At 37.9% G+C, this 19,176-nt stretch overlaps 1 long non-coding RNA gene across 1 annotated transcript; it reads right to left on the minus strand.

Moving 5' to 3' along the window:
- Nucleotides 1–8,563: 8,563 nt before the first annotated feature.
- LOC307005946 lies at nt 8,564–14,231 on the minus strand. Its single transcript, XR_013799364.1, has 3 exons — nt 13,807–14,231; nt 10,976–11,160; nt 8,564–8,895 (listed from the first exon to the last, which is right to left on the minus strand). It is a non-coding gene; the product is annotated as an uncharacterized lncRNA (long non-coding RNA).
- Nucleotides 14,232–19,176: the final 4,945 nt, after the last annotated feature.

A 19,176-nucleotide genomic window follows, 5' to 3' on the forward strand; every position in this document is an offset into this window, starting at 1 on the left:
GTACAACTGACTCAACATTCATTAAAACAAACACTCTGAGCTGGACCACAGCACTCTGGGATTGTTGTAACCACACAGTGAACCGACAGCCATTAGCCTGCAGTTCATTTCTGTATCTTGTGGTTAAGTTCTCTCGGGACTCTCTAATTAAAACCGAAGGTATCTTCTCTCGTAAAGTTCATTTTACTTATCTAATTCTGCATCAAAAGAAAACCCAAAAAAGAGTCGCACATGAAAAGTTTCTTTTAAATTTTTGTTTCACAAAATTGTAAAGAAAAGTTTAAATTCATAATCTTTCATCAAAATGACTTTACCTCTGAAACAACTTATGTTATCCTTATTTTAATCCCTTCCTCTCAGTGTTCCTGTTATTTAAAGGTCCATTTTTAAAATCAAGTACTTTCCCAATGGATACAATCAAATCCCACCCTACTTTTGTTTCACCCTATACCCCTTTTCACTCTAAAATGTCACTTTATTGAAATATAGCGGCGTACAAACAGTGTGTCAGGCTGCTTTTACAATGATTAACCTTTTTGTGCTCCTACACTATAATTCTAAATGAGTTTCCTGAGCGATACTATGCAAACCATGGTGGTTAAAACGCATATGCAGTCTGTGATTACCTGAACACACCCTGACTTTCGTGTTTCTTTTGAAAGGCTGCCATTTACCTGCACATCTGTCTATGAAGTAAACATCAGTCAAACACACTATGTCCTTTCACACAGCTTTCTCAGGCGAGGACACCTTGAACATCACTCTATATAAAAAGACTAATCATTATTCCCCCTCCATCTGAAAAAATAACTACGGAGCAAGAGCAAACATGCGCAGCTGGCTTATCCAGAGCTTCTGTTTTAGACTGATATGTTCATTTTAAAAATGTCCCCTTTAGAAAATAACACATCTGAGGAAAAGAATGTTTTCAAAAACATTTTAAATCTTACCGACCCCTGAACAGTGTGACATTTCTTAGTTTGAAGGGCGCTTTCAGCACAAACAAAAGTGATATTCAGCCTTATATGCTTACAAGACATGTTGTACAGTACATGGACATAATGGAGTTGTATATTGTTTTAAGTAAAGTAACACTCTGTGACAGTGGAATGCAGAAATATGGTCAGTGGAATTCTGCAGCCGTGTTAACTTATCTTCTTGGCTTAAAATCTGCATTTACTGTGTCAGGCTGTTTACATTGCTATCTTACAGGGGGAAAAAATATCTTCAACATACCATTTATCATCCATGAGCCCTTCTTAAGATTTTCAGTCACCATATGCTGTTGCTTTCTATGGTCATGAACAAAAGATGCTACACTCTAAAAAATGCTGGGTTGTTGCAACCCAATTTTGGGTCAAATGTGGACAAACCCCAACCGTTGGGTTAAAAATGTGATTTAAAAATGTAGCATTTTTTAGCAATCCAGCATTTTTTAGAGTGTATAATGGGGCATTTCAAGTGAACGGTCACAAATAACTCAATCCTGTCCCTGTACAATCAACAAGGATACTTTCATGATTTCAGACCTGAAATTCTGTGACAGACATGTCTTCGTTCACAGCTCATTCCAGTCGCACAGCTGTGGTTCAGAGGTTAGATGGATCACACAGGCCAGTGATGGATAGCAGCACTCTTTCTCTTTACACACTGTGGATTGAAGCAGATGGTTCAGCTCTCATAATCACCATGATGATGTTTCCGTGAAACTTGCTCTATTACACATTTAAAACCCATCAGAAGGCCCAAATGGAATCTGAGGATTTTTAATCGCATTTTCTGACTGATTTTGTGGACAAAATCTGTGGAATTCTGCAGAATGGATTTAAAGAGAGTAAAAATATGTTGAAAAGAGTACAACAGATTTATTTGGTAGCTGAAAGCGTATTGTTTTAAAGGGATAGTTCACCCAAAAATGAAAATTCTGTCATAAATTTATCTCCCTCACATCGTTCCAAACCAGTAAGACTTTTGTTTATCTTCAATGAACAGACAAATGAAGATAATTCTTGATGAGCTTTCTGTCCCTCAGTTGACAGCTACGCATTTACCACTTTGACGCATCAAAAAGTTCATTAAGAGATCATGAAAATAAGAGGTTTAGTCCAAATTTTCTAAAGAGACACGATCGCTTTATATGATGAACAGATTAAATGTAGGCTTTTATTCACATTTAAACATTGATCAGCGAACATAAACAGAAGCATAACCGAACCTGCTTGACGGCCGAGAACAAATCTCATTGGTTCTTGCGAAGCTGAAACGTAACACAAGAGAATGAACCTCATTGGTTCTTGAGGACACTCAAATGTGCTACGTAACACACGATAATGAACCTCATTGGTTTTAGAGGTATTTTTAAATGGTGGAGACAAAGTAACAGGGTTGAACAGAACAAAATAAAATTATTTCCCTCCAAAGCCATGATATCATGATGTTTAAATTTGATTTTGAAATTTAAAATTTGATTTATTGTTCATTCAAATGTATAATGGCTGGAAATAATTGGCACAAGGTCATTAGACAGGTTTGCGTTATTTAAAATGGATAGATTAATATAGTAGTCATATAAAATGCTATGAAATGGATTTTCAAAGCAATGATACATGCTTAAGTTTAGTCAGAACTGTTTATAAAAAAAATAAAAATAAAATAAAATAAAAAGAGTACGGTTTTTGAACTTCTGATCTATTCAAGACCAATGCTGTAAAAGCAAAGTGTGTAGCACCGGCACCAGTATATTACAGGGTTTATGTTCATCCAGAGCTCCAGATGGGTGTATGTGGCCCATTTATGAGTTCAAGTGTAAACACAGCTGATGCGAAAGAGGAAAAAAGGACACTTCCTTCCACCTGTCTGGGATTGACTCAGAACCAGCTATAAACAACTACACATGAGAGGAAACCACATGCAGACATCAACATACTTGGTTCAGATGAAGAAAAAAAACAACAACCAAACTTCCTCAATCTACTTCTGATGCATTGATGACACAATTGTATCCATCAGTATTGTTCTATGTCCTGCAATACAGTTTATAATCAACATAAAATGGAAATAGAATGTTTACTTTAGTCTCATTGTGAACTATTCATGAATCCACTCGTTTGAAAAGGATTTTGAAATGGTCCCCTTGCAGCTAAAATACCCTTATGTTTAAATATGAATGCTTCGAAAACAAAAGAGATGTCCATTGATTTCCGTAAGAAGAGCTCTGTGCCTGTGTTGCCTTCTGTCATAAAGGGACATCAGAAGTTGTCAAACTGTATAAGGGACTGTATTTGATGCTAAACTACAATTTGAGGCAAACACTGATATTATTAGAGGAAAAGCTCAGCGTATGTATTTTCTAAGGAAACTTCAAACTTTTAATATGGATGCTTCTTTTATGAAAATGTTTTATACTTGTTTTTTTTTTTTTAAACTGTTTTAAGTTTTTCCATTATTTGTTGGTATGGTAATCTTAATGTCAAGAATAGGAGGAAGTTGACAAGTATAGTTACAATGTGCAGCAAGATAGTGGGGACCGACTTAAGGACTATCACACAGATTTATGAGCATAGGATGACGATAGGAAGGGCCAGTTAGTCCTTTCTGATGTCACTCATATAATGTGTACTGAACTTCAACACTTCAAGACGGAGATTAAACTCCCCTTGTGCAAATCAAAAAGGTATAGGAATTCCTTTATACCTGCTGCAATTAGGTTTTTTAATTATTTATTATAAATGCTTTGTGTGTGTGTGTGTGTGTGTGTGTGTGTGTGTGTGTGTGTGTGTGTGTGTGTGTGTGTGCGTGCGTGAGTGCGTGCGTGCGTGCGTGCGTGTGTTGTGTTGCTATATGTGTATGTATACTGCTGTCTACATAAAGAATCGCCTTTAAGGACAATAAAGTTAAATCAATCAATCAATATGTTGCCGTTTTTGGAACTGGTGGCCATGCGCAGAAATACATAAAGACATGTGAGGCAGCTAATATATAACAGAAGCACCACTTTCATCCTTTACAGTTATTTTTACAGCAAAGCTTTTCAGCACCAAAGCCCAGGCTGTGCAATACAAGTTCAGGGCCGGCGCCAAGCGACAAAAACATTCCAACAGAGGAGAAGGTAAAATAATTGTGACTTTGGCAAAAATGCAAGAGTTTGCTGCCTCCCTTTTAGAAAGGTCATGCATTTCCATTCCTTCTCCCAAAAGTCTCATTGGTTCTCTCTTCTTCTATTCGGTCCTGCTTAATATAAATCACATATTCATACTTGTGATAGCTGAACTTTCCACTGTATTGAATTCTCTGGCTTTTTAATCCAAACAAAATATTTCGAAAGTGCTTTGCGGTTCTGCGGAGTTCAAAAAAATCCACCCTATTTTGGTAGCTGAATTGAATTAACACAGGAAAAGATGCTATCGGGTTAATTTAACGGACTTCTGAAATAGTTCCTCTATCCTTGTTATTTCAGACTTCTTAATCTGAACCATGCAAAGCTTCCATAAAACCCTACAGATATGCTGTTGCCATCACATATTTCAAATACATACATTATGACAGGAAATGAAGGGGATCTTTTACAAATGAATGCAGCTTCTGGCCTTTAAAAATATGGAAATAAACATCACTCACAGAGGATATTAACACAGTCACACTTTCATTCAGAACTTCAATAACATAACGCATCAACTGGAATATTATGTTTGCATATGCAAAATATAGCAGACCCTGCTGTCCAACAGAAACATACCTTTTTCTTTAGAGTAGATATCTTCAAAATCTGGCACAGTCAGGAATCTGGCAAAATAGAGAGGTTTATTAATATCCAAAAGAAACTGATGAGTCACATTTCTTTAGCAACAACACTATAAATAATATATATATATATATATATATATATATATATATATATATATATATATATATATATAATATTCTTGAGAAGAACAAGTTGGCCTATAATTAAGGGAGACTGGGGTAAGATGTGTCAGTGGGTAATCTCTATAGCAAACTGCATATCATTTGTGCATATTGATTATATCTAGCTCATGATTGATAGATTCTCACTATAAAACTGGTATTTTTATGCTAAAAAGTAGCAGTATAATATAATTAATATTTATTTGTCATTATTAATATTCATTATTCAAATACATACCATACACGTCGGTACGTTAAATTACGAATGTATTTTTAAAAATTCAAATTATTCAGCCAAAAAATAGCCATGAAATATTAAATGAAGCATTGCTGTTAGGTAAATAGTATCAGATGATTTGGGGCAGACTGTCAAAATAATACTAATACAAATACTATTAATATTACAAAATGTTAATTAAATTTCACCATTCTAATATTTAAAACATTCAATACTTTCTGCAACAAAAAAATCTTAAAATGGGACTGCATTAGAATGTTTTCTTCTCATTTATGAGAAATTATATTTTTACTAAGTAAATATATATATATATTTAATTGTTCACAGTGATTCAACTTATTTAAGCCCTTCACATGACAGCTTTTGTGTCATCAAACTGCTTTTGTAAAATTCATATTTCTATAGCTGTAATTAAAGATGTCTTCAATTTTCAGTTAAAATCACACATCTGGAAATATAACACACATTTTACTTTAATCTCTTATTTGTCTTTTCCTAGGAGCTTGCCTTACTCCTGTTACATGTTTTTTCCTTCCAATTTTATAGATTCACGCACACACACACACACACACACACACACACACACACACACACACACACACACACACTCACACAGACACACACACACACACACACACACACACACACACACACACTCATTATTGGGGTCAACTGAAACCTTTAAAAAAAGAAGAAGAAGAAAAAGGTCCCAGGGTCCAAAACCTCATCACACAGACATGTTCCCAGTGAGTCAGAAAGCATGACGATGACCCCCGAGTAAACTTGAATATGACTGCACACTTTGAAGCTTTCTAGGTGCTCAAGGGACACTTGTGAAATCCTATTGTGTTATGGTTACTGCTATTTCGTCATAGGAACTGGATTTCATTTCTATTGATTTCACAGGATTTCAGAACGATTGCCTAATACCCCAAAAAGACAGTGATTTGACGTCACTTTGAGATGGGACAAGGATTACAGTTTCATAGGAGAGCCTTCAAAAAAAAGATTTAGTGAGAAGCGTGAATTAGAGGGCAGAATGTGGTATAGACATCCACCCGTCAATTCTGTAATGTATTGTTAACTTCTCACAGGAGTTCTTTTTACAGCCCATAATATTACACAGTAAAATCCCATCCAAGTCCTTTCAGCAGATGGTGGTTTATGGTGTTTCATATGTCTCACCCAGAAAAAAGTTCTGGCTTCTCCCACACACTCTCACATTACACAAAATGTATGCTGCTATATACAACCTTTGGGGAGGGGAAACTTGGACTGAACTCACCAACAGAAGCAGAGATGAGCAGTTTTCCTTTCATTCACTGTTTCAGCTCCCCATACTTTATGTACATTTCAGGTTTCTTTTTGCATGCTATGACAAGCATCACTATTATTGCTACTAGTTGCGCTAGACATATGTATGACACCACAAATCCTGTTGCTATTACTTTTTTAATCCATCAAACTTAAAAAAATTCTGATGGGCAATAATATTTACTACAACAAAAAAACACCCAACAAAATAAATGTATTTACATCGAAAGAGCATCTGAGCCATATAAGCCAAATAATCACCACCCAGAACAACCTAGCAACAACTTAGCAATGCCCTGGAAACCACACAGAAAGCCTTAACAACACACTATTCATTCAAAACACCTTAGCATCCACATAGCAACATCCTTCCTGGCTACCATCTAAAACACTTAAACATTATAATAACTTTTTAAACACATTAACAACCACATAGCAACCCCATAGCAAACACCAGAACACCTTAGCAACAATATAATCCTTGGCAACCACTTAGAACTCATTTTCAACTTTCAAATCACCTTAGCAATCACTAGCAATACCCTGGCAACCACACAGGACACCCAAACAACACACTAAGTGTCATTCAAATCACCTTAGCAACCACCTAGCAACCACATAGCAACACCCTGGCTACCACCAGAACATCGTATTAACCACATAACTTCTTAGCAACCACTCAGAACATCTTTCTAAATTTTAAAACACATTAGTAACACACATAGTAATAACCTGGCAACCACCTAGAACTCCTTTTCAACTTTCAAAACAATTTAGCAACCACTAGCATACCCTGGCAACCACCCAGAACACCCTAACAACCACATAACTCCTTCCTTGGCAACCTACAACATGTAATTTAATGTTTTTTATTATTATTATTCTGCAGGGAATTGTTTCTACAGGCTCAATAGACATCAGTACTATGTGCCAGACCACCGGACTGGACTCTAAATTTATCTTCACGGTTGTTGGCAAAAAGCAGGTCACAATGGCATCTCTGGTCATAAACTATGACAAAAGAAGCCATCGGTACTCCACCCTGGTTTCATGGTGGTGAGGCTGGGAGAGGGACAATTGCACCCTGCAAGGCAGTTTGTCACTCAGCGTGGTTTGGCCAAACCCAGACAGCTCCCATCACTATTTAGCGTTTCCCACATAAGCCCATGATGAGCATGTAGCAGTATCTGAGAGGCCGGAGAGGAAAAGCTTAGTAAAAATAGCTGTTTACCACAAAGCTTCATAAGTTGCCATTCTTCTCTAGGCTGGTGTATATGTCACCAAGCCCTCTCTCTCTCTCTCTCTCTCTCTCTCTCTCTCTCTCTCTCTCTCTCTCTCTCTCTTTCTCTCTCTCTCTCTCTTTCCCTCCTGTGCAAAAAGGATTCCAGGAAAGTGGGAGTCACTTCATAATACATGACATCAAACATTCATACAGCAACAACTTAGTTCAAATGAGAGCAATATTCACCACATTGAGCTTTAGAAGAGGAAGCTTTACTCATAAAGACTGGAAGGGTTGTTTGGTAAGTCAAAGTAGTGCCAATACTGGAAGTGGTAATGAGTAACTCTTTCAGAGGAAACACACACACGGTTTTCTTTGTCAGCGTCTGCTATGTCCTATGAAGATGGGCTTTGCTAAGATTATGAGTTCCTCTGAAGTTTAGCTCTCTGATTATAGCATGTCGAGGGAGGTTTCTCCAGCCAAGCCACCCACACCAAAGCTCGCTTTAGATACAGAGGAAACTTAAATAATGACCCCGTCATCTCTCGGGAGAGAATGGGGAGAACAGGAAGCAAGTACGTGGAAAAGCAGAGGACTGGAAATTCTAAAGGCTTAGCAGGGCATTATTGGCCACACAGCAAGACTTCAAATGCACAGATAGACGTCTGAGCTTGTTCATATTTAAGCAATGCTTTACCATTTTTTCATTATTTACTGCACATCAGTTTGTCCCCAAACAAAATGACATCCTTGGTAACCCATAGAACAGATGAAGGACTAAAAAGAAATAATGTTTCATTCAACTCAGTTTCCTAAGTGTAATGCTGTTACCAAATGTGCTTTCTCCCACTAAAGACAAGATTTAAAATTCAGCCATTCATCAATTTAATTCATAAGATGTCTTTGCACAGGAGCCAAAGGCAATGACAACAACAGACTATCAGTTGCCAGGATATGAAATGACACGGGTGTGGCGGAACATTGTTTTCAACACATCTCATGGCTAAAACATTATTGCATACCAATGAATGCCTGCCTTCAGTTTGAAAGGAATGTAGATGCTGTGTTTTGCCAAAGTTTGTTTCGACTCCCAGCGGTGAGAGGATTGATCAAACATGGAGCTCTAGATGCCTTTCCTGATGTTTTTTCCCCCCCCTCTCCAGTTCTCTTGGAAGCTGAACTTGTGCTTCCTCTGGGTCTCTCCATAGAGATGTGCCTGTATAGGGGAGGACAGCTGTTAGAGTCGTAATCACTCTCCCTCTCTTAACGTACATACTTTCACATACACACACTTTTGGCCACTTTGTAACCTTTAAAGGATTTCAATGAGATGTGCAGAGAGTGAGAGAGAGTTGCTGTTAAATGACCAGTTAACCATGGAACTGTATAAATTTGGTAAAAAAAAATTTGGATAAACATCTAAACCTAAATACAAATGTTCAGCATTACCCATCCCACACAATGTGTGCTGTGGACATGAATATCCAAAAAACACGCGGCCTATTATTATATGTTATTAGTTTTCGAAATGATCAGATATTCCCTGGCGGGCATTACAACAGATGGGAATTATCATATATTGACACTGAAGGAGTGATCTGAAGGGACCAGAATATAATGGAGACATTATTAATAATATGATTATTAATATAATTCATGAAGACAATCATGTTTTGTCCATTAAAAATACTCATAAACAGCATCTTTTGAGCAGCTGAGTGTTTCTAAGATTGCCCAGAACAGGAAGAACATTTTAGAAAATTCCCAGTGGGTCCTTAAAAAAAGAAAAGAAAAAAGAATGCTCAAGAGACTGAACACTCGGGCCATAAACTCTGACACATATACATATGCAGTCATATAGGCATCCCTGTCCATCTCTCAGCTCTGGCACCCCTCAGTGTTGACAGATGAGACATGGGTTCCCATTGAAGAGGTCACTCTCACCCCAAAACCAGATGTCCACAGTAAGCAGGCAAGTGCAGAAAGACAGCCTCACTCTAAGCCTGTTTTCAATTTCTCAAAAATACGGAGACACATGAAATAAGCAGACATGGCAAGAAAAGACTTAGGAGAATCAATGAGTGGACTGTGACGAGTTCAGAAAGATACAGTCTCTGCTCAAATATAGCACTTTACATGGAGTACAAAAAAACCCTCCAGAAATGTTGATTGTCTACACGAGCCGTTTATTTTGCTGCACATTTGTTTTAGTTTTTTTAGATGGGACAGTGCATATTAATGAACATACAATCGAAATTGACGTAAATACGCCGGATTTAGCACAATGCTAGTTTCCATCCGTGAGGCTTGCAATTTTTTGCAAACTTGTTACTATAATTTGTGGCACTTAATACAATGTAGCCCTGACTCCTGTGATTTTGTTAATTAAATAGACATTTTAAAATTGAAAACTAAGTGAGTGAGTGAGTGAGTGAGTGAGTGAGTGAGTGAGTGAGTGAGTGAGTGAGTGAGTGAGTGAGTGAGTGAGTGAGTGAGTGAGTGAGTGAGTGAGAGAGCAAAAACTAGTACCACAGTGGGTTGCGTTTAAAGTTATTTTTACTATTACTATTTACTATTTTTTATTATTGTTATTATAATTATTTGTTTACATGTTAATCAGTTATTAATAAAATAACAGTTTAAAAATACTACAATGAATTGAATATAAATTCAGCAGATTCTGGTAAAAAAAAAACTTTGTTGTATATTTAATAGTTTTCAACACAGAAAAAAAAACATGAAATATAGTGCCACCAATACTTAAAAAATACACACTGTGTACCCAATTCGTGGGAGGATTTCAAGTGATCTTGAAAAGCCTGAAAGAAAAAAAGAATAATAGATGACAACGCACCTTGTTTCATGGTAGTGATTTGATGTTCTTGGTAAAGTGTGTTATAATATACAGTAAGCTATGTTAAAGTTTTGATCTGCTTTGAACTGTTTAATACACATGTTATATCATTCAGTTATTCTGCTACACAGAGCAAATTAAACACTTTCCAAAAACTGGTGAGTTGGGATTCACTGTCGACAAAGCACTATTTCATAGATGAGGTTCACGTTAAGTTTGGATTCCTAATTTTAATACACGAACACACATGTAAGAAACGTGTGGGCCGTGAGGCTCTGTTATATACAGTACATACACATAATGCATATAGGCTCAGTCCTTACAGGGTGGCAGATAAGTCAGTGTCAAAGCTTTTGGTAAAGCAGTAAGTGCGGTCATATCTCATACGCTCAAGGTCAAGGACACAAAAGCCCCTGAGACAGAGACACAGCAGGTTACTCACGTCCTCCACTACAGCAGAGTCTGGATCTCATCCAGCGGATCATGGAATCAATGGGGCTCTCGGGTCGGATGGAGGATACTGCCCCAGAATGGAGGACTGGGAAGAGTCAAGAATGGAATGGACAACAAAGATGATCCTCTCTGGAGGATCACGACAGAGACTTCAATTACTGCTTGGCGACCTTCCTAATTCAACAGAGCAAGAAGATATTATTTAAGGCGAATGTTCTTACTTCACTCAAAAATTGGGGATTAGGGATTGTGAGTGACCACTGAACATCATCATGTCATCATATGCGATTAATTGGGTACAAGAATGGTCTGATAGAAATCTGTAAGACCCTATGACGTCAAAGTTTATACTATCAGCTGTCACTGAGAAAGACAGATATTCAGGGAGTTACACAACACAAAACAGTGCTGCTCAGAGGGGGAAACAAATGTATCCTGTCATGAATCCCCTGCATCCTGTCAAAGCCAAAGAGGAATGAAAGCACATGTGAAAGACCAAGAGAGTTCCCCCAAAGGTCTTTTACCTCATTTATATAGCCTCAAGTTGTTCCATACCTGTAAGACAAATAGTTGTTGTTTTCTAAAATATTTCTCACACTGCTCTTTACAGTGAAAGCTGACAGTCAAGGATTTTACAGGCTCTTTTTTTTTTTTTTTTTACTAGAATCATTAAAATGATTTCCTTGAAAGCATTCTCTTTAAAACAATCAGAAATTATTTAGCTAGCCTATAATGCAACAACGTCACAGCAGAGGGAAACACTATATTAACTGGTATCAGTTGTATGTATGTTCAGGTGGATTTTGTTTTATATTTTAAAGGGTAACTAAACACTAAACCAACTTTTTTTAGTTAATGATCTGTAAGAATGGAGCTTCATAAATGCTGTTCATTGATTCGAGTACTTTTTTTAACATTTGAGTATAAAGTGTTTTATTTTTCAAATATATGGTGTAAAAACGTCTGAGTGCTGCCCTCTTCAGGTTAAACGGAATCTCCTGAAGCAGGGGTACTCTCTGACGTAGGGTACTCTGTGACGCTACTCTGCCACACCCCTGGCAGCCCCTGGTATAAAAGCATCTGCTTCCGTCAAAACCACTGCGAGTCAGGACAGGAGTTGGAAATTGGAATTACGAGTATTGAAAACGATCAGGATAGCGTATTTTAGCATAGCATTTATATAGTTATTTAGATTATTTCGTGTAGCCTAGGTAGTTATTTAGCATAGTTGTTAGTGTTGTTAGAAGCATAGTTAGTTAGTAGCATAGTATTGCATCAGTTAGAATAGTGTAGATTTTTAGCATTAGTTTTGTCTGTGTTTAGTACAGTGGTTAGGCTGGTATAGGTGTAGTGTTGCCGGTAGCAACAGCCCTGCTGGACTGCATAACTTTCCCCCAGACTTGGAAATTAGCGCCAGTGTTTACATGCACTTGTGTGCCAAACGCTGCTCTTCCTGCATGGACTCCACAACCGCCGGCGCGTTTTGCTGGATATTTTTTTTCACATAGCGGCAAAATATGCTTAACGGAGGTCAATAGTAATAATAATCCACTCAGATACTGGCCCCATTCTCTCTTGCGCGGCTGCTTCGCTAGCATCGTCGGATGCCGATCGCGATGCGGGAGTTAATGCGATGCGACACCGCAGTTTGAGCTCGCGGCTCGAATTGATATGGTTTTAGCTCTGTGTCCACAGACAATTCGTCCACTTCAGGGGAAGGTGGGGGAGAAAAGTCCTCGACTTCAAATGACCGCTCTGTTGCAAAGCTACTTTCGTCACTCCAGTCACTCTCTATCTTAGCGAGTCTGACAGCAGCTGTCAATCACTGCGTCACTGCGGGTCTGTCAATCACGCGCTCAGCCCCGCCCTCGGTTCGTCCGTTGGGGTCTGCCCACTTTTCCAGCATTTTTCAAATATTGCCAGTGGGTGGAGTCAGGCTCTGACCAGGGGTTTAGTTACCCTTTAATGATATAGTTAAGCAACCTACTTGCTACTTCACACGACGAGTGCTGTTTTCATTACTAAATGATTCAGTATTTTGAACGAATCGGTTGAGTCAAAGATTCAATTACCCATAAACATTCTTGAATGAATCAGATTTGAACGAACGAATTAATGACTCGCTCATTAAGACGGTCGTCTGCCGCCACCTACTGGTGGTTTAGAGTTATGTTTAAAGGGCACCTATTATGACATTTAAAATGTTCCTAATGTTGTTTTGGGAGTCCCCAAAAACAGTTTTACATGCATGCAATGACAAAAAACACTTTAGTTGTCGTATAATATGCATTTATTTTTACCTGATTTGCTCACCGACTCCCAAATGAATCGTTCAACGACTCATTTTTCCAAACCCATCCTCTGCGCGACGCTAATCTGCGATTGGTCAGATGACCCAGCAGTGTTTACAGAGATAATACTTATTGTTTAACACGGAGTACAATGATGCTTTTATCAATTAAATCGTGTTATAATAATGATTATAGTCCACTGCTTTGTAGTTTGTAGTAAAAAACTAAAAATAAGATAAAGAATTTAATGTTATGTTAGCGAGCATAGCCCAGAGTTCATATTGTAAAAGCACAATCAGTCTTTGTTTGCGTTAGCCCGATGCATAAACAACGTTTTTACAAAAAATGCTGTTATGTTACTACGAGGTATTACTCTATCATATAAGACAACTCCGAAAACAACGACAAACACTTCACATATCTCAATACAATTGCCATTGAAGACCTAGAAGCTAAACGGTGCTTACACAACAAACAAAATAATTATTAAGCATGTTACATAAAAGCAACAATTATTAATAACACTTACAGGTTGTGATACGGAGGAGGAAGCTGATGCAAATACACTTAGAACTGAACCTTCCTTCAATATCAGCCGACTCCCGAATCCAAGTTTGAGTGCATTTAAGTTAAGCAATCGTCTTCAAAATGGCGCGAACAAAGCACAAGGCTCGGACTATACTTCTGTGGTATAGTTGTATATATGAATTGTAGCCACTTAGTCTTCAAATGCTGACTTCACTTGAGTCGCACTTCAGAACACAGCGTCTCGTCGCCATGATATTTTCCCTGGCCTTGGAGCGCAATAAGTGGGCGTATCGTATTCAAATAACTTGACAAGTTGACGTCATCTAGTCAGAGAAAAAGCTTCGGTCTTCCAACGATTCATAAAAATGACTCAGAGTCGACTCTTACTTTTGAAAGACAATAACTTTATATACGGTGCACTTTCATATTTCATACTTTTCAGGATGTTTTTGTTCACTTAGATCTATGTTACACACTACATGAAAGGTAAATTTCAAAATTCCATAATAGGTGCCCTTTAAAACAATCTAATTTTTCAGTGTAAATTATTTAATTTGATCAGCCCTATGGTAACAGCCCTATGTCTTATTATTCTAAATAAGAATATTTAAACAAATAATTAACGCATACCTCCAGTGTAAATAAAAGGGATTTAGTATGCGGTTAGCAAAACTTGATGTGGCCCTCTGGTCTAAAAAGTTTGCCCACCTCTGGATTCATATATTTGACAGCACTAATTAATGAAATGTGACCAAATAAATAAATAAATATATAAAATGTAATTATATTTTTTATTACTAGGAAATTATTAAAAAATGTAACTGTAATTGAATAAAAATAAAAAATAAAAATACAACTAAAATAAAATGTTAACCACTGCAACTGAGCTAGAATGGTTATTATAAGATAGAAAACTTATATGTCTGCAATAGGCTACACAAAGATTTTCACAACCCACACCAAAGCATTCGCTATAAATGTCTCCAATTTAACCCCAGTGTCTTGAGTTAGCCAGCACTGTTCTCGGTCTTTAATGTGGGCATTGCGGTTCACACATTGGATAAAGCTGATTTTGAGTCGTAAAACTAGTACTGCACTCTAGGGTTGCAGTAACATCATTCATCAAACACTTCCATTTTGCTACATTAACTCCAGGCAGCCTGAGCTGTTACAAGAGCCTTATAAAGAGGCAGGTCCAACACATCATATCGTATTATTCTGAGCATAGCTTCACAGGAAACCAGATCATCAATAAAGGATGTTCTAAACTGTGCTCTGGAGAGCTCGCATGTAAACTCCCATGTGTTGTTTTGAGCACACTAGGGACAGGCACCGCGAAATGAATACAAACAGCTGAAGAATTTGCTTTGCGAGCAGAGTTTTGGTCAACAGCTCATATGGATGCCTTGTGAATGTTTCTTGCTGTTCCAATCGCTCAACAAAACAGGAGGACACGTGCGTTGAATGTCAGGGGCGTGATTGCTATCAAAATATGCTTTCAACAGATAAGTGACTTGTAAACTATTAGGCTAGTTAGTTTTGCAACTCTTCTGGGAGTTGTACTTTAATGTGTTGGACTGATATGGTTTGCTTCAAAATTGTTCTATGTGTCCAGGTCTTTGACTAATAAGGTTTGGTCCACATTGAAGCTTATTCTGGTCACACAAAATTGGCACACAGGAGAGCAAGGTGAATAGTGACCAGCAACCTAAGAGCTCCAACATCTACACAAACGTTCAGATGATGAACACACACACTGCTTCAATAAATTCTTCTGTAAAAAGGGAAACACAGATACTAAAACAACTGATTAAAATAACATTCAAAAAAATATATAGATTTGGGGGGGGGGGGGGGGGGGGGGTTAAAACAAGAATCTGTAATAAAAAAATATCTTAAGGGTTAGTATGGAATTGCTCTCAATATCATTTCACACAAACAAATCAATTGAATTCAGAAACGACAGTCTGAGAAGACAGTCGTGGATGTCATTTCATACATCTACCACAAGAGGACAGAACAGCATCTAAAATGCAAAAAAAAAAAAAAATTCATTTAAAATAAAGGGTCATTGAGAATGAATCAAAATGAATAAAAAGTCATTATTTCAAATAGAACAAAGTCGAATACTGTTATTACTAAATATATCATTTTAAATACAGGGAAGTTTTAAAAATATATATTTTAAATACTGGTCTAAAATGAAAAAAAAAAAAAAAAAAAAACTACAGAGAGACAAAGATTTTCCATATCAAATTTTATTGCTGACATGCATGTAGAGATTTGATGAAGTACAAAAATATGTCTTTTATACAAATTTGTTTTTCATCTCTGTACAATTACCCAGTTTTTTTTTCTTTGACACCATTCTAACCAAGCAGCTTACAACATCAAACGTTCAGGCAAGTTTCATCATGTTTCGTTTTACATCAGATTTTGATTTTCCAGTTTTAGTAAAAGATGCAAAAAAAAAAAGTAACCATTCTAAAGAGAAATCTCCCAATTTATGAAACATCTGCAAAGTGGCCAAAAAAAAGAGAAAAGAAATTCAAAGTCAAACTTAATGTTCAGTATCTTCCCTTGCACTGCCTTTGTGTTTGAGCATTCGTCATTTGCAAAACACCCACATTCACTCCAATATCTGCTGCATCTTATGGCACGTCTTGCTAATTAGAATCATGCACTAATTGCTTTTAAACTGTATACAGAGCTCAACAAAGTACTCTTCTCATGCTGCAGACAGAATTTGGACATCACAAAACTGTCTATGCAAGATGTGGGGGGGGGGGGGGGGGCACTTGCAGTCACTTAGGTAGGGGGCATATTAAACAAAAAATTACTAATTTCTTTCATCTAGGTTTTGGGTACAGACTACACAACCACATCATCAGCAGTCATATTGCAACCGTACAGATTTGCTATGATATGATGGCTTTTGTGAGAACTCTACGCGGACCTAGAATATAGCCTTGAGGCACTCCTTTTTGTATCTATGGAAATTACTTTGATTTGCTCACAAATAGCTCCTCTCCATCAAGTCACACAAGTTATCCACTACAATACTGCTTTATAACCTAATAAATTCACATTGAGCTGGGAAAAACTAATGCTTTCAAAGGTGGCTTGTGTGGAACATTGGTGTGATTCTTCAAAATAATAATACCCTGTACTGGGTTTTGCACTACTGATGCCCATTCGCCATTACAATGTCTTTCACACTGGCCAGAGTGCGGTATCATCCTTACCTTGCAAGATAAACTCTACATCGATTCTACATGTCATGCATGTGCACATTGACTTAAAATAGAGCTATGCAAAGTCAGTCTCCTAATTAGTGTAGCTTAATATACCGACAGGATTGTTGCAATAATTATTCAAGAATTAAAAAAAAAAAGGAGTCAATAAAACAAAACCTTCACTGAAGATAGAAGGGGAGAAAACGTGAGAGATCACAGCAATGCTTTCGAGTGATATATGATCTCTACATTTACTATGGCAGATTAATTAAAACAGCAAATAAATTAAAAGGAAAAAAGAAAAGGTAAGAAAGTACTACCAGGCTTTACGTCTTTGAGAGAGGAAATCAAAGTGGAGATTAAAAAGGACAAGTCAAGCTGCTAGTCATGAGCTCAGAGACCTACAGTACTGAATGACCTTTTCATCTAATGACATGAGTGGAGCCAGACATAAAGGCATTGCAAACTAAGCCACAGGTCCATGCAAGCCAACCGCCTAGTATACTAAGATATATTCTAGCGTCAAAAGTACATATTCACTGCTCATGGTTGAGAATCTGTCGATAATCTAAGGCAACATATCCCACAGTTATGCTTTATACAAATGGGGTAGCTTAAATGGGATTGGAAAAGTCAAATGAGATTAAGAATCTGTTTCCTTGCACAATTCTCACAAAAGAAACAGATTAAGAGGAGTGAGTTTGATGGCATTTCCTTCCTGATGAGCTTGAAATATTGAAATGAGGGGTAGGTGAGGGAATAAAATGAAAAGAAAAACAAAAAGAAACAGTCCCCTATGCAATTGGTTTCTTTGTATCACGGTGGCCAAAAACGTTCCCTAGCGGCCAATCCTCGATCCCTGAGCTGCAGCTGAAATCTGTGTGGGGAACGAAAGCACCGGAGATAGAGGACATGGCAGAAGATGCACTTTGATGGCTTGGCATGCTATCAGAGGGTGAGCGCTATAGACGGAGGGAAACAAAAGGAAAGGAGGGCTTAAGGGCTGTGCTTACAGGGCTTATCTTGGCTTAGACTTCCGCATGACTGCCGGCTCAGCCGCCCTGCTTCCTGACAGTTTCATCCCATCACCAGCTGTCCCATACCTCATCTTTTTCCAAGCACAGCCCCGCAAAGAGTCCCTATGTGATATACACACCAATATCCATGGCTGTCCCACCCAGCTCAGCTTTCGAGAGTCCGTTGTAGTGGCGTATACCATGTTTAAAATGTACATTTCGGTTTACAGTTGGAGGAATGCACAGGAAATGGTGCTCTTGATATTTATGCTGCCTTCTGATTGGACGAAAGCAAAAGGGGAGAGTAACGTACCAGTAACGGCGGTTTAGATGCCAAGTTAAGCTTTTGGTTGTATGCATCCACAGATGCTAGCTGCCAACAGAAACTCATTCAAACAGAGGAATGAGAAACATGCGCTGCTATGATTTCAGTAATATGAGGTTATTAGCTTTCTTACTTATACTTAACATCTTCAAATGGCAAAAAAAAGAGAATAATCTTACGCAAAATGCTACTGTTATTGTAGGAGAGGAAGGGAAAAAGCTTATTTAGATTGAGGAAAAACCAATCACTGGTTTTGACACAGAATAGTTACACAACCACAATGCTAATGCTCTTGAGCCTGTGCTTGTCTCCCCCCTCAACATAAGGAGTCCTGCTTTCATAAGAACGGAGAGCATTGTTAAAAACTGACCAAGAAAGGAGGAAATAGATAGATAGAAAAAATGGTAAGAGGTAGATTTGCAGTCATAGATGCAGATGGGAGCGGAACAGACAAACTGGTTGAGGGGAACAGAACGAAAGGGTTGATCATGTGATCCGAGGCATTTCTGTAGAAAGTGCTGGGGGAGAGGTGGATGGGGAAGGGTGGTTGTGTGTCATCTGCTACATGATTCTGTTGGGGTATTGCTGAAAGTGTGTGTGTGTGTGTGTGTGTGTGTGTGTGTGTGTGTGTGTGTGTGTGTGTGTGTGTGTGTGTGTGTGTGTGTGTGTGTGTGTGTGTGTGTGTGTGTGTGTGTGTGTGTGTGTGTGTGTGTGTGTGTGTGTGTGTGTTGGGCAAGGATTGGCATGGTGGAGGTGGTGGTCAGAGTCTCATTAGACCTTTGTGCCGCCCATAG

Source organism: Phoxinus phoxinus, assembly GCF_949152265.1.
Source record: "Phoxinus phoxinus genome assembly, chromosome: 10".
In the NCBI taxonomy this organism is placed as follows: Eukaryota; Metazoa; Chordata; class Actinopteri; order Cypriniformes; family Leuciscidae; genus Phoxinus; species Phoxinus phoxinus.